At 37.6% G+C, this 17,352-nt stretch overlaps 1 protein-coding gene across 1 annotated transcript in view; it reads left to right on the top strand.

The window, feature by feature from the left end:
- Nucleotides 1–10,650: 10,650 nt before the first annotated feature.
- The window catches only part of LOC126259469 (serine/threonine-protein kinase VRK1-like), an 85,847-nt gene continuing 79,145 nt past the window's right edge, over nucleotides 10,651–17,352 (top strand). Inside the window, exons 1-2 of the mRNA XM_049956297.1 lie at nucleotides 10,651–10,745; nucleotides 16,091–16,161. The gene's annotated coding sequence lies outside the window, so the exon portion shown is untranslated. The remainder of the gene's footprint in view (nucleotides 10,746–16,090; nucleotides 16,162–17,352) is intronic.

The raw sequence follows: 17,352 nt of genomic DNA on the forward strand, positions 1-17,352 counted from the left end.
AAAGAATTCATTGCACAAAAGCGAGTAATCAGAATGATAGCTGGAGCTGACTCAAGACCACCTTGCAGACATTTATTTACGGAACTCAGAATATACACAGAACCTTCACAATACATATATTCACTTATAAAATTTGTTATTAACAACCCCTTCCAATAAAAAAACAATTAAGTGTGTAGCTAGGAAGGTCATCACTATTCTGGGTTAAATCTGGCTTTTGCACAGGAAGGGGTGAATTATGCTGTTGCAAAAAATTGTTCAATGCGAAATAGCATTAAAAGTCTGACAGACAGCGAACCAACATTTAAAAACGAGTTAAAAGAATTCTGAATGACAACTTCTTCTACTCAGCAGAGAATATATATACAGGGTGAGTCACTAACTATTGGCACCTAGAATAACTCCGAAATTCTGATATTAGCTGTAAAGTTTGCGGTATAAATGTTGCATGGGACAATGTGGGCCATAATATGACATTGGTTTTTTGTTGCTAGGTGGGATCGTGTCAGAGATATGAAAGCCAACTTCGTTTTTTAAATGGGATGCTAATTCAGGTGTACCGGTATGAAATGAGCGTTTTTTTGGTGCAAATGAAACACTAATTTTGAATTGAAAAGCAAAAACATTTTATTCAAATTGCTTACCATTGATTTCTATCCATTTTGACCACCTTTCTGGCAATTTGTGGACACCACGCCAATAGAAATGTTCGTCTTTTCAAGCAAACCAATCAGACACCCAATGTTCGACTTCTTCCCATTGATGGTCCCATTGATGAAAACAAATGGTAGTCGGAAGGGGCCAAGTCTGGTGAATACGGCAGTTGGGGTTGTAGCTCCCAGCCAAGTGTTTTGATTGTATCCTGAACCAGTTTTGCTTTGTGTGTAGGTGCATTGTCGTGTAAAAAATTACTTTGCCATGTCTTCTGGCCCATTCTGGTCTTTTTTCGATCAATGCATAGTTCAAACTGATCATTTGTTGTCTGTAGCGATTAGTAGTTACAGTTTCACCGGGTTTTAGAAGCTCGTGATACACCACACCTTTCTGATCCCACCAAACACAGAGCATTGTCTTCTTGCCGAATCGATCTGGTTTTGCAGTCGATGTTGATAGTTGTCCCAGATTAACCCATGATTTTTCCCGTTTAGGATTCTTAAAATAAATCCATTTTTCATCGCCAGTAACAATTAGATGCAAAATTGATTTTCTTTCATGTCTTTGAAGCAAAATTTGACAAATGGTTTTTCAGTTTTCCATCTGTCTTTCATTAAATTCATCTGTCACAGATTTTCCACACTTTTGGATCCTTCCCATAGCTTTCAAACGGTCAGAAATTGTTTGTTGTGCAACATTTAGCATTGCTGCCATTTGCTTCTGACTCAAAGTATCATCTTCATCCAATATTGCTTGCAATTCGGCGTCTTCGAATTTTTTTGGTGGTCTTCCACGTTCTTCATTTCTTACATCAAAATCATTATTTCTGAAACGTTGAAACCATCTTTTGCATGTTGCTTCTGTTAGAGCATGATCACCATAAGCCTCGACAAGCATTCGATGTGACTCTGCAGCACTTTTTTTCAAATGAAAACAAAAAATTAATGCTTTCCGCAAATCATCACTTTCTGGTACAAAATTCGACATTGTTAACACAATGAAAACATATGATGTTGTTTGTTCCATGACTTGATGTATACTAAATATCTTTGACATATATCTTACCAGTCAAACAAACAAAAATTAAGGCTCAATCACAACAAATGTTCCCTATCGACACATTTGTATCTTAACACTCATTTCATAACGGTACACGTGGTAGTTTGGTACTTGTTTTCTGATAGTGGCTATCAAGACGAATCCAATGATGCATAACAGTAAGGCCTTTGAAGGTCAACGAAGGTCAAAAAGGTGGCATGAACGCCCATTGACAGAAGGTGTTCGAAGTGATGAGCATTGGTATCAATGCAATGCTGCAATCTTCTTATCATGGATTGACTAGTATTCCTTATCACATCGGCACTTATCAAAGCACATGCTCTGACAATTCTCTCTCATATATTGCGCAAATAGTAAATATTCGCCGAACATGGAATATCTATCTAACGTGCCATTGACATGTAAACACCATTCGACGGTTCCGCAATACAGAACCAATAGGAACGGTAAGATTAATATCGTCGAATCAACCAAATGTGAATGACGTATTCCTTCGAAGAACAAGTCGATATGCTTCTCATTTAGGGAGAATGCCAACGAAATTCAGTGAGAGCTAGAGACTTACACACTGAAAGATATCCTCAACGTACTCACCCTATATGTCGTTCATTTAAATACGTATATGATAAACTGAGAACAACTGGATCTTTAACACATCGGAAAAATATCCGGCAAAGGAAACGGAAATTGGTACTCTTGGCATTGTGGTTCGAGATCCTTACGTTAGTTCATGTCAAATTGCAAGGGAATCTGGCATGCGCCAGGGTAGTGTTGTTCATGTTCTGCATCGCCATAAATATCATCCTTACCACATCAGTCTCCATTAAGAATGAACTGGTACGGATTATTTGCATTAGATTGAATTCTGCCAATGGACTCAGATTCAGAGGGATAACACATTTATTAATTTGATTTTATTTACTGAGGAGGTTACATTCACAAACCACGGAAATGTTAATTTGCATAATGTGCATTATTGGGTAACTGAAAATCCATATTGGCTGCAGAAAGTTGCACACCAAAAACCATGGTTGGTGAATGTATGGTGTGGAATACTGGAGGACAGAATTATAGGCCCCTATTTCATCAGAGGAAATCTTAATGGTAGGAAGTACACCACATTCCTGGAAGAAACATTATGTCTGTTATTGTAAGAAATACCTTTAGGAGCAAGGAACTGAATGTGGTATCAACACAATGGGTGTCCAGCATATTTCTCGCTGATGGCTAGAAATGAACTGAAGAGACAATTTCCGTACCATTGGATTGGATGCGGAGGAGATGTGTAGTGGCCGGCTCATCTGCCAGACTTGACACCTCTGGAATTTTTATTGGGGGATTTGTAAAAGACATTGTTTATAAAGATGTTCCAACTACAACTGAAGATATGCGAGAGAGAATTGTCAGAGCATGTACTTCGACAAATGCCGATGAGATAAGGAATCCACTCAATCCATGATAAGAAGATTGCAGCGCTGCATAGATATTAGTGGTCATTATGGCAAACACCTTCTGTAAATGGACGTTCATACCACCTTTTTGACCTTCATTGACCTTCAGAGACGAAACTGTTACACATAATTGGACTCGTCTCGATAGCCGCTATCAGAAAATAAGTACCGAAGTATAGCATCCCATTTAAAAAAAAAATTTACCTTCATATCTCAGAAGCAACCACACATAGCAACTAAAAGCCAACATCATATTATGGCCCCCGTTGTCCCATGAAACATTTGTCCCACAAACTTTTCCGCTCCTACCATAGTTTTGGAGTTGTTCTTGGTGGCAATAGTGACTCTCTCTCTCTCTCTCTCTCTCTCTCTCTCTCTCTCTATATATATATATATATATATATATATATATATATATATATATATATATATATGTGTGTGTGTGTGTGTGTGTGTGGAAAATGTATTAATGTAATATATTGTAAACTAAGACAACTCCATCCAAATAATTGAATGATTACACTTGCTAGTAGTATTGACCACCACTGGGAATGTATCTGATTGAAATGAAATCATTTCACTCATTTTGGAACTTCCAGAAAGATGTATCATAGAATAATTATTGAGACAATAGTTCAAGAGCTCCACAAAACAACATGCAAGACAAACCAGTACAAGCATGTTATGAGATGAGGTTTACATGACTTATAGTACGTGGATACTCTAGATCAGTGGTTCCCAACCTGGGAGTAATTGCCCCCTGAGGGGTAAAATAATAATTTCTGAGGGATCAAAACTAAATGATTCGATTCTGTTCCAGTCACGAAATTAGATTACTTTCAAAAGACCATCACAACTTTGTGAGACCCTAATAAAGATTATACAAATTATCATTAAGTACATTTTTCGATTAGTAGCATTATTGCAGTGGAGGTTACAGGGTTCTCACGTTGTTAACCATTACACACATATGCTGTGCTTTGTCGCTCATGATAAATATGAGACTTATATGTAACAAACGCTGAATATTTCAAGAAAAGTCTTCTCCAAATTGTAGACAGTACCTGCAGTAGTCCAGAAATTACTTCATTCCTTGCCGTGAAACAGATAAATAAATGAACAGCAGTAACTTCATAAGGGCTGCTATAGTGTGGTACAAAGTATTATTATTATTATTACTACTATTGGTGGCTGTGGTCACACACAAGGCATTAACAGCCTGAAGTCTTTCTATTTCTGCCAGTTCAAAAGAAAGGAGTGCAGCAATCAAGTGATGTACAAACAGTAAGTAAAATGCACAAATCTTAACTTGTTGGTTTTAAATGGGGTTGTAGCGTGCAGGTCAAGCAATTGCTGCAATGGGGAGGAGTAATGCACAGGAAGTATGTTTTGTAACAAGTATCAGTCCTCACAGTGGATAGTTAGCTTTCTTATCCGAGAAAAATATGTGAGTAGCACTTGTGATTCACCACAAATTCCTTAATCACTCATTCTAAAACACACACACACACACAACTAAATATCATTCATCTTCCATCATTTTAAAAATAAAAGAATTCCAAGTAAAGTGTTTCGTTCTACAACTTCGTTAGGTGCTAAAATTGATGATAATGTGGGAGAGGGGGACAACAGATGATAGATGGAAGAAGGGAAAGGTGGAGTACTAGCTAATGTCTGATTTCACTCAAAGGTAATGGTTTAAAAAAGCCTAGGCACCACTGCTCTGGATATTATGCAATATCTGTTGGAGTATAAAGATTTCAAATACATTTTAATTGTCACTGTGACAGTCAATTCGATCATACATTATTAACCATGATAATACTGCTACAAAATGGTTCTGTAATGAATGTAAGCACATTCAAATCCTTCTTTCTAAAGAATATGACAGTTTTTATGAAAGTTATGCTACCAGTGTCAGTAACAAGATTGCCTGGATTCAGCTTGTCTTCATCCCAAGAAGTCGGGAGATGTTCAACACTTTAGGACAGGACTTGTTGACATTTTGAACTACCACAGAGTTCAAGCTCTCCCATGAGACAGGTAACCAAAAATTGCCCATACTCATTATAAGAATGGGTCAGCTCAAAAATCAAAGTACAGACAGGTGACACATTCTGTGGGATGAAGGCTGGCACCCCATGACAACACACTAGGTAGAGTATTGCACCCAGCGTAATCCACCACACCGTGCACAGTCAGGGTACTGTAACCTCTTAACGAAAGAATTGTTTTACAAAACACTTGATCGACCAGTCTTGAGTATCGCTTATTGGTTTGGGACATTTAGCAGGCTGGATTATGGGAGAAGTAGACAAGATCAAATAAGAGTGGCGCATTTCATCTTAGGATCATATAGTCGGCGTGGGAGCATTATGAAGCTGTTCAAAAACTCAGTGGTAGATGCTATAAGAGATGTGTTGTGCATCATAGTGAAGTTCGGGCTTGAAATTCTGACAGAGTACATTCTAGGAAGACTAGGACAATGTATTACTTCCTCCCACAAACATTTCACCAAATGAACACAACGAGAAAATTTTAGAAATTAGAGCTCTGCATCAGATCTAATTCCTCGAATTTTCTGATATAAGGGTCCACTAACAATCATTGATCCCACATATCATTCGTGAATCGAACAGGCAAGGGAGGCATAGATATACAGTACCAGAAGTACCCTGACAGATATCTTGCTGAATATAGATATAGTTGATGTAGTGTGTATCTCACCTATGAAGAATGTGGCTACAGTTACTGGCATACTGACTGACAGTAATGGTGACAGTATGCTCAAAAGCACAAAATTAGTGTATAGAAGCAACAAATGCCAAAACTGATGAAGAATGGTTGTGTATCAGGGATCAATAATTTGATTTTTTTGTATATACTACCCACTGGTGCTCCAGTTAACTAATCATTCAATGATGCAAAGATGAGGGTGTACTGAAAAATTATGCTTCCGATTTTTTATGTGAAAATTCTTAAAGCTTTTTACGTAAAACTAACGTTTTTAACATTCTACATCTTTATTGCTCACAAGTACATATTTATTTTTCAACTTAGCCATCCTAGCGATGAACACATTTCTCCCAACAAGAGTCCAATTTGGTGATACTGGCACTGTAGAATGTTTGAGCTCATTAGCAGAGGCACAACCTCACCTCAGCGCACATCACTTCATAATTATCAAAGCAAATTCCTCAGCTGTGTTCTTTAAGTTTTGGAAACAGATGAAAGTAGGATGGGGCGAAGCCAGGACTGTGTGGAGAATTGATGACAGTGAAGCCAAGGCAATGTACTGTTGCAGATGTCGCAGCACTCTTGTGTGGTCTGACATTATCATGCTGAAGAAGGGGGTGCTCCATGTGTGGAAGAACTCCTTGAATTCGAAACTCGATTACGGCACACTTTTCTGACACACTGACATAGTTGTTATGCACCACAACGTTATGTGATGCAATTCGGAGCTCTCTTGTAGCAGGGAGTTGCAAAATTTTCACATGAAACATTTGGAGGCATTACTTTTCAACACACTTTCGTACAACAAGCTAGCCAATCAGTAGTACTTCAGAATAGACAAATTGTCTGTTGGCTTCTATCTTGGATTCTTCAGATGACGTTTGTTGTCGATTTTTCCAACATTTCGCCAACATGAGTGGCTGGCATTGTCAAATCTTTACCCTCCATTGCTGGTATTAGGATGAGTCAATCAAAAAGACGCAAACGCTAGAACACCGCATGTCGTTTTAAATTTCGCCCATAGACAGTGGCAGTTACGTGCAAGGTAGCCAATACACAGCAATCTGCAGCCAATCGTTAATGACCTACAGTCAGACCAACATGGCAGGTGTGCTATGAGTGTGTACATGACTTGCACAACGCGATGTTTGTGAGCCAAGGGACTGTCTGCAGAGCACGTCCATAGTGAAATTCGTCCCGTTTATTGGTAGAACTGTATTTCATGGAAATTTGTGTTCAATTGGATACAAGAATTGAGCAAAGGATAAGCAAAAGTCATAAGGAACGATCATCCTGGCCGCCTTGGATATCCAGTGATTACACGTTGTTTCCCCATCTAGGGGTATTTCGCTACCCCAGACACGTCGGTCTTGTGATTTGCGATTTAAGGAACAAAATAAAATTGTTAGGTACAGAAAAATGACACATTAGATACGAACACAGACACCAGAATTCTGTGGTGCAGGCTTCTAATGCCTTTTAGAATGATAGGATATTTGTTTAAGTTTGCAAGGGCAGTATCTTTGAAAGGAAAAGAAATATCAGGCTTGTACGAGGTGCATTCAAGTTCTAAGGCCTCCGATTTTTTTTCTAATTAACTACTCACCCGAAATCGATGAAACTGGCGTTACTTCTCGACGTAATCGCCCTGCAGACATACACATTTTTCACAACACTGACGCCATGATTCCATGGCAGTGGCGAAGGCTTATTTAGGAGTCTGTTTTGACCACTGGAAAATCTCTGAGGCAATAGCAGCACGGCTGGTGAATGTGCGGCCACGGAGAGTGTCTTTCATTGTTGGAAAAAGCCGAAAGTCACTAGGAGCCAGGTCAGCTGAGTAGGGAGCATGAGAAATCACTTCAAAGTTGTTATCACGAAGAAACTGTTGCGTAACGTTAGCTCTATGTGCGGGTGCGTTGTCTAGGAGAAACAGCACACGCGCAGCCCTTCCCGGACGTTTTTGTTGCAGTGCAGGAAGGAATTTGTTCTTCAAAACATTTCCGTAGGATGCACCTGTTACCGTAGTGCCCTTTGAAACGCAATGGGTAAGGATTACGCCCTCGCTGTCCCAGAACATGGACACCATCATTTTTTCAGCACTGGCGGTTACCCGAAATTTTTTTGGTGGCGGTGAATCTGTGTGCTTCCATTGAGCTGACTGGCGCTTTGTTTCTGGATTGAAAAATGGCATCCACGTCTCATCCATCGTCACAACCGACGAAAAGAAAGTCCCATTCATGCTGTCGTTGTGCGTCAACATTGCTTGGCAACATGCCACACGGGCAGCCATGTGGTCGTCCGTCAGCATTCGTGGCACCCACCTGGATGACACTTTTCGCATTTTCAGATCGTCATGCAGGATTGTGTGCACAGAACCCACAGAAATGCCAACTCTGGAGGCGATCTGTTCAACAGTCATTCGGCGATCACCCAAAACAATTCTCTCCACTTTCTCAATCATGTCGTCAGACCAGCTTGTGCGATCCCGAGGTTGTTTCGGTTTGTTGTCACATGATGTTCTGCCTTCATTAAACTGTCGCACCCACGAATGCACTTTCGACACATCCATAACTCCATCACCACATGTCTCCTTCAACTGTCGATGAATTTCGATTGGTTTCACACCACGTAAATTCAGAAAACGAATGACTGCACGCTGTTCAAGAAAGGAAAACATCGCCATTTTAAGTATTTAAAACAGTTCTCATTCTCGCCGCTGGCGGTAAAATTCCATCTGCCGTACGGTGCTGCCATCTCTGGGACGTATTGACAATGAACGCGGCCACTTTTTAAAACAATGCGCATGTTTCTATCTCTTTCCAGTCCGGAGAAAAAAAATTGGAGGCCTTAGAACTTGAATGCACCTCGTACATGCGACTCTGATATCTCAATCAAAGTTTGCGACTTATTTATTGACTCACCCTCATACCTGGCCTGCCAACGATTGAAGGCTTTTTCGTGGTCATTACCACTGTGGTCCTTGCTACCTGCAAAGAGTGTTTGCTGCAGCATGGGAATCCAGTATCCATTAACTTTGAGGCTTTCCGCTTTCTAGTTAAGGCTATTATCGTGTTTGTGGATTTCTATTGCTTCCATGAAGAATGTGGGCAAGATAGCTTTCCTCCACAGCAAAAACTTTCGTATCGACAATTTTATTATGTGGTCGGTCTCACATGACACATGCTCTGCCACTGCTCATTTCTCCACCTATCCCAACCTGCAGTGCCTCTTATATTCAGAAATACTGGTGTTGATTGCTTTTCCAATCATTTCAAGATAGATTTTTCCACAAGTGCAGAATATACATTATATTCTCGATGTTGTAAGTGGGTCCCTTTTGCCCTCTGCCAATTGATCTTATTTGTCGATTTATAAATGGTCATTACGCCTTGCTCACCATGGAATTGTGCGGCAGAAAGTCTGAACCCGACACTGCTTCTTCCTGTGCATCATTTAGCCGAATATTAGATTTCGTAACAGTTCTTATGCAACTGGTGGAGTACCCATTGCTGATCAAAACGCTTTCCACGTGTTGCATCTCGAGTCTGAGTCGTTGCATCTCACATATTCCTTTTGCATGCGTTATGAACGAACTAATCATCCCTGTTCTCTCTCACAGGTGGTGATTTTACAGTTTGCACAGTGTGAAACTTCAGAAAAATCGTAAGCAAACGTCACCCGAAGCACCTAACATTGAGACCAACAGGTAATTTGTCAAAAAGTGGCCATGAAGGCCTTAACAATTTTGTGCCTCACAATTGTCAGGCAGTACGTTTTGTTCAAAGATTTCTATGTTGTCGGAGAATGAAGGGTCCTCTGAAAATACAACGCAATACAAAATAACTTTTTGACAAACAAATTGTCGTTTTAAAATCATTACTGCAGAGCAACAAATTATAATAATCACAGTAGCTACACCATCATGTGTCACCCAGCTCTTTGTATTAGATGGCAGATATGTTAGCGTACCTTAAATTGCGTTAGAACTTTATTATTTCACATACGAGATTTATTTTCTATGTAGCAAGCACCACCAGTCTGCAACCGCTACTACATTTGCTAGGCATAATATTGCGTTGTTTCTTTGTAAGAGCGTCATACTTCTGTCTTAACTGTTACACCAATCTGCATGCAGCAGTTTGGAAATTGAAAACTGACATTGTTGTTCTAATCATTTTCCTAAACACATATTTCTTACTGACCAAACAATACAAATCTGAATCTTAATTGAACTGACTTTAAGATAAGGATATCGTGCTACCTTGACACTTTGTTTTTAAGCTGGTAAACTGTTTGCCACTAACATTTTCATTAGATGTACCAATATCAACTCTGTTTTCCAAAAATTTCTTGAAGACCATAACGATGACCACTAGAGTCAGTGTCCAAAAGATCGTAATTCTGACATTTTCAACTTTTCGCACACATGTTTACAATCGACGTTGCCTCAGCTGAGACCGAAATCAACTGAATATCGCAACTTTCGCGCGCAAAAATAACCCACAAGTTCGATTTGCGTTGCCAACTTGACCGCATAACTAGTTGGTGAATAAATTGCCATCGTACAGTGCACACCCATGTTACACTGTAGTTAGCCTATTTCTCGATCGTGCTTTATCACATCTTTATCTCTCAATAGTACGAAAGACCGTGTAATATAAAAATAAAATTAATAACTTCTACAATCGATAGTTAGTCATCGAATGAGACTGTCGGACAGTGATTGAGTAAACGACATCTTTGGCAAAATCAAGGTCATTAAATATGGCTGTGTGTTTTATGGTAGAATTTTGATCAATGCTGTATTTAAATTTTAAGTGTAGTAATGCTGTCAGTGTTCCGGTAAGAAAAAGATATATTTGTTTTCAAATAAGATTATTTTAATAGTACCTATATTTTACTGTGATTATGTTAGATTTGCGTATGTTGGTGTTGACAGTCGAAGTGTCAAAACGGTTTTGGAATTTATACCTAAGTATTTCGTGTCAGCATTTACAGTTTGTTCTTTTAAACACTTGCAACTTCAAGTAGCCTGGTTATATTATATCCAAATTATCGAAGATGTCACGTAGATCAAGGAGAAAGTTACTGCCATTTTGTCATTCCACTGTGGCTGCTTTCGCTATCCTGCGCAGGCGGTGTATGGAACTGTTGAATAAATTGATTTCATTAGGGCCTGCTTGTTGCTTGCGTCGTGTAAATAGTTTGAATGTCTAGTGCCCCATAAATATACGCAATTTTCAATCTGTATTTAGTAAACTACAGTAAACGTATAGGTATAATTTAGTTTGCAGTATTGAATCGTTCCATAAATTTTACGGCACCGACGCTCTGTATTTAGCAAACTTCAGAAAACATTTGGGAGTAGTGAATCGTAGAAACAATCTAATTTGTAAGCTACTGTTTCAAGTTTTTTTTGTATACGTGGAAAAACAGATCTGCTTTAAAGTGTTGTTAGTGTTAATAGGCAGAAAAAAATTTAAGTGTCTGTTCTGTATTGCCTTTTTTTCTTCTTTTTTTTCTTCTTTAACAAAGGCATACTGCAAAAGTTTTTAATGATCGATTATGCACGTTTATTTCGTACGATATAGATTGGGGTTTACATAAAACAGTATTTTATGAGAAAAGTCTTAATTTACCTTTGCCATTGGATAGTAGCACAAAACTCGCCATAAGTGGTATTAGTTTGGCCAGCACTACATACGCATAAAAAAACAAATTGAAGACAACCACAGAAATAGAAATACTGGAGAAAAAGTGCCGGATCACTCTTAGGGATGTGATCCTTTATGAATAGCACTGACTCTATTGACTGACATGAATTTTAAAAAGCAACCATCCTCATTAGAGAGGAAGAAACGAAAAATAGTGGACTACCGGTTGTGTGTGCCCGGGACCAAAAATGGAGTACACTGCAGTTTTGTCACAGAATAAGTATTAGAAATGAATATGGACAGTATCTGAGTACTAAGAAGAGATTAGCTTTCAAGTGACCGAAAGTTGACTTCAGCCAAAACTGCTTTTGATGTCACTCTATACTCGTGTGTTTGTTGTATGAGCTAGCCAGTTTACTTTATTAGCAAGAAGGCAGTGCCATCTAATGGAATAGTTGAAATGACATTATCAGCTCTTTCATGAAATTTCTGGTGTAAGGCATTAGTATGAAAGTGACCACATATGCTACAGACTTAACCATATAATGTTGCAGTTAGGATAAAAATACATAAACCCAGGAACATATGAGTGCTTGTTAGGCTCTATATAGAATTGTGTATGCAGGTGTTTAGCAGGGCTGGAGCCGCTTTTGAGATTTTGCCAGTTTTTTAACTGGACTAAATGAGCAATAACATTTTTATCTACCTCTAGGTGGTGGTAAATGAGCACCAACCAGCTGCAGGTCACTTTCATTTAATTGGTTTTAGAATTTTTGGAAAGTGAGGATTGTGTAATAATGCCATCTTGTTGCTCCAGGGAATTTGATTTGACAAAGTGGTAGCTGATTTTGTAGATCAATATCACTAAGTGACTAACCTAGGACAAATTAACCAAAGTCCATTTGTAGGTTGCCACGTTACAGCATCCAGGGGCAGCAGTAATTTGACTTTCAATTTGCAATATATTTATTGACTGAATTTAAAAATTTAAATTGCTGTTATACTCTAATCATAAAGAGGTATAATGTTACGTTAAAAGTTTAACTCCAAAAGACAAGTATGTATTACAGATAGAAACTGTGTATCTCTCTGGTTGCTGGTGTCGGAGAGGCACTAGAATCTGGATTCAGGCACCCTGTCCAGAAAGAAGTGAAAATAGTAGAAGCTCCTCTCAAAATGATACAAATATACAGAAAAGCAAGGTTGTTTTATTTCATCAAATTATTGTAGGATTGAGTAATAAGGCAGAAGAGCTTCTTATCCGTTTTAAAAATATAGATAGCTCTGAAAAGATGACATCCTTTGCCTGTCTGAACACAAAGTAACCCCAAGTTTAGATAAGTTACATATAAAAGATTACACTGTAGCATATTACTCATGCACAACTAACATGGGAAAAGGATTTAAGACAGAGCAGATCACTGTTAATTGTAAATGTATATATATTCCAACTGAGAAATTCTGAACTGTTTGAGAAATCTGGGTTCTTAATTGCGCTATTTGTCAGACAGCAGCAAGCTGTTAAGTCTTTGGTGACTTCAATGTAAATTTTCTAAAGGATTCTGATAGCAAAAATGATATGGAAACTTTAACGTAGATCCTACAATTTGATCTCATTAGTTAACTTTCCAAACAGTTTGATAAAGACAGTAGGACCCTAATTGACAATATTTCCTTTTGATGAAGCTCAGTGTGAGAAAATAACTGTTCACCCAGTAACAAAAGCTCTCTCTGTTCATGATGCACTGTCAGGATAAATAAGAGTGCCTTATGTCCTGAGCAAATCACAATTCGGGGTCCAGAAGGGTTGCTCTACTGAGAATGCTATTTACATGTTCACTAGCCAGATTTTATAAGCATTAAATAATAAAATAGGCTGGCTTGGTGTTTTCTGTGACGTATCTAAGGCGTTTGAATGTGATGTGCTGTATTTTCCTAGGTAAATTGAAGTTTTATGGGATTGATGGCATAATCAACCAATGGATACGGTCATATCTGACCAAAAGAATGCAGAAAGTTGTACTTAGTAAATTAACCAATCTAGTCTGGGGACATTATTCTAACTGGGGAGCAAAGGGGTTCTCCAAACCTTAATCTTGGGTCAACTGTTGCTCCTCATATATGTAAAAGATCTTCTGTGTAATATACAAGAAGCAGAATTAAGTTCTTTTTGCAGGTGACACTACTATTGATCAATCCAAATATACGTACAGAAACAGAAGAGATAGTAAACAAAATTCTTAAAGGTATTATCGATTGGTTTTCTACGAGTGGTCTCTCACTCTATTTTCAAAGGAGACAACATATTCATTTCTGCACATCTAGGGGTACTACACCAGTGATAAGAGTAACACACAGTGAGGAAATAATATGGTGGAAACTTCAAAATTCTTGTGTCCTTATTGATTAGAATTTAAATTAGAAGCAGCACTTTTTGGAACTGCTAAAACAACTTAGTTCAGCCACATTTGCACTTACAATCATTGCAAATCTTGGGAAGAGACAAATCAATAAGTTGACATGGTTTGCTTATTTTCATTCAGTAAAGTCATATGGAATAATGTTCTGGGGTAACAACTCTTACGCCAAAACATGCTGTAAGAATAATGTGTGGTACTTGCCCACGATCATATTGTAGGCATCTGTTTCAGTTGGACATGCTGACTACTGCTTCATAGTATATTTATCCCCTCATGGAGTTTGTTGCAGGTAATCCACTATAGTTCAAAAGGAACAATGCTGTACATAATTACCCCACATTATGGTCTTTGTCTTTAGTAGAAAAAGGGGAGCACAATGCTGCGACAAAAGTTTTTAATCACTTACCTAGTTGTATCTGACAGGCTGCGAAGCAAAATTTGGAAGGGACACACACACACACACACACACACACACACACACACACACACACACCAGAAAGTTTCTCTCTGACAGCTCCTATTCCAGAGAAGAATTTCTATTACTATAATGTGTAAAAAGGTGGTAGATAGAACCTTTGTTTTCCTTTCTTTATGAAAGCAAAGAAAGGAAATTAGACATGTTCAGAATGTAACCATATGTATGAATTAATTTGCAATGTGAATGTAAAATGACTCTTCCCACATCATTACAATCTATTGTGCAAAATGATCAATGCAACATGAAACTGTTTTGAGGCAATGTAAACCATGGCATGCAAATACCAGGACTACATTCCTCCAGTATTTGAGAATGAGAGCACTTGACTTCCAAGAAAGCAAACAACAATAAACAATATATTTTCTGACCGTGAAAAATAGCCTGTGTAGATGAGCTCTCTGCAACTGTACCTTTAGTAGTTAATTGTTTTCATGTATACCTATCTGAAAAGGATGTTGTGGCTGATAAACGTATTCCAAATAGTCGAGCAATAAATTCATGCTGGGGAAAAACAAACAATACATTTTTGAGTGTATTCTGAACTCGGTGATTTATGAAATCTTATATTTACGTATGTTGTGCACATTTTTGTAGGAACATGAATTCAGTCATACATTCTATTGATGTCACTACCTAAACAGACTTACGGATAGTTTGTTACAGGCAATTTATGTTGAACAGTTTGATTTATTAGTTTATATGGTACTTGAGACAGTGCAATGACCAAATGGTGCAAGTAAACTGGCTCACCAAGACCGTTACGGTCAAAGCTGTGTTTAGTGTGGAATCCAATCCCAGCTGCTGCCAAAGTGTGGGCATATATGCTTTACCAAGGATTGAAGTCTTCAGTACCAGAAAATGAAAATCTGTAGTTATGTATTTACACATGGAGCCAACAACCCAATTAAAAGAAAATAAAGATCTATACAACATTCTGGTTAATATTGTAGGACAGTAGTTTAAATATACATATCATACAGGAATGTCATTAGAAAATTTGGAACAAATTCTCAAATGATGTGTGTTCCTTTAAAACTCAAAATATGGAACTGTATGGCAATATAGGTGTGGCAATTGGTGTGTATTTTTGACAGATAGACAAATTTTGGCTGATTTGTGAAGCTGTCATGCCAAATATAAAAGAAATTTTGATGCAATATTTTGCTGTCGAATTCACTGCTAAATAAAACCAGTTTTTAGAGATGTTTGAACTATTCTTTTACCTTTTGGAAATTAGTTTGTTTTTATGTTGACTGTGGTGCCATACATTTTCATTGCTTGTATACAGAAATTTAAGTAAAGTCATTAGAGTGTTCCTTGTATTCTATGTACAGTGTCCCTCCATTTGTGTTTTTACACAGTTCTGCATTGTTACATAGTTTATAACTAGTTACATAATATCTTGATTGATAACCATGTCTAATTAGACCTTTATGCTTAATATTTCCAATAATTTAGCTGATTATTTCTGCCACACCATTATGCCTGCTATGTAACATGCTGTGTATGCTATAAATTCCAATTAAGTAAGTTCCTGTTGACAACTCACTTCGCAATATGTGTGTCTGTATGAATCATGTAATGTGACATTGCCATAATTTGATTCCAGTTGAAATTTTTTTTTTAATGTTTCAGGTGGCTTTAGGACCATTCAAGTATCGAGACAGATCTGAAGAGTCTAGAGTTAATGTAGTTGTCTTTGCAAGGTAAATTACCATTTCATGTTACCAGATATTTCTGTTGTTTACCCTGTATTATATTAATGCATTTTATGCTGTGGGAGATATTTTGCAGCGTATAAGAAAAAATGTGGACTGTGTGATGTAATACGGCTAAAGATCTATATACATAGACTATTGGTGTGGTAACCACTGTGGTACAAAATGAGAAAAACTGAGTAATTGTATAAGAGTTGCAAATTGGAAATAAGGGAGGATATAAGAATGAATTGAGGAAACAGCTCAAAGGACAGGAGCTCAATATTGAGCACAAGCTATATTCAAAAGCTTGGTTACTGATACTAAGTGTGCTTGGTACATTGGAGTTAACTACTCCTTTTCTATTAAATTTTTTAATAAATATGAATGTGTATATGCTCGGAAATTGAGGAAAATGTGAAATAATTTTAACTGTAATGACATGGCTTGCATCAGATTTAGACATGTTTTGTGGGAAGTAGTGAGGTTGAGAGGAATTGCAGTGAAAGCAGTCACAAATTCATAAAACAGGAGACAGTGTTTTCTATTAAGTTTGCTGATAATTTGAAACAGTTACTTATAGATTAAGATAAATTATTATGTTCAAAGACTGTCCAATAAAATATTACTATTTATCAGATTCAAACAAAACTGTGTGGAACTGGAATGACAGTGTAGAAACAGAAGATGCTTTTTAATGTGTAAACAGTTGATTGTGAGATAAGTGGGCAAGAAATAGGAAAGCTGTATAGTGACTGAATAAAGGTAGATAGAAATAATGGATAAAATCCTGGGTCAGAAGACAAGTACACATTGAAATTGGAATAACAATTATTTATAGACTTCAGAATTCAAACCTGTGTTCTCTCTCTTCCCTTATTGGTGGTTTATTATTCATGATTAGCCATATTCCATTGATCCTACATAGTGCCTGAAATCTAGAAAGAAGTCAAAGATGTGCATTGAACTGCAGTTCAGTTCATCGACTTAACATTGTGAAAAAACTGTTGGATTACAGTGCTAATTCTAACTATGAAACAACATAAAGCATTAAATTTAAGAGTTAATTTGAAGATAGTCTTCAGTGTTGGAGGAGAAGTTGCCCTCAGTCTCAAAACTCCACCACATTATCTGCATGACATTTAAAGTGATATATTTTATACCCGTCTATCAGTCTCGTATCTGGACTAATACTAACTC

The sequence above is a fragment of the Schistocerca nitens genome, chromosome 5 (genome assembly GCF_023898315.1).
Source record: "Schistocerca nitens isolate TAMUIC-IGC-003100 chromosome 5, iqSchNite1.1, whole genome shotgun sequence".
Taxonomy (NCBI): Eukaryota; Metazoa; Arthropoda; class Insecta; order Orthoptera; family Acrididae; genus Schistocerca; species Schistocerca nitens.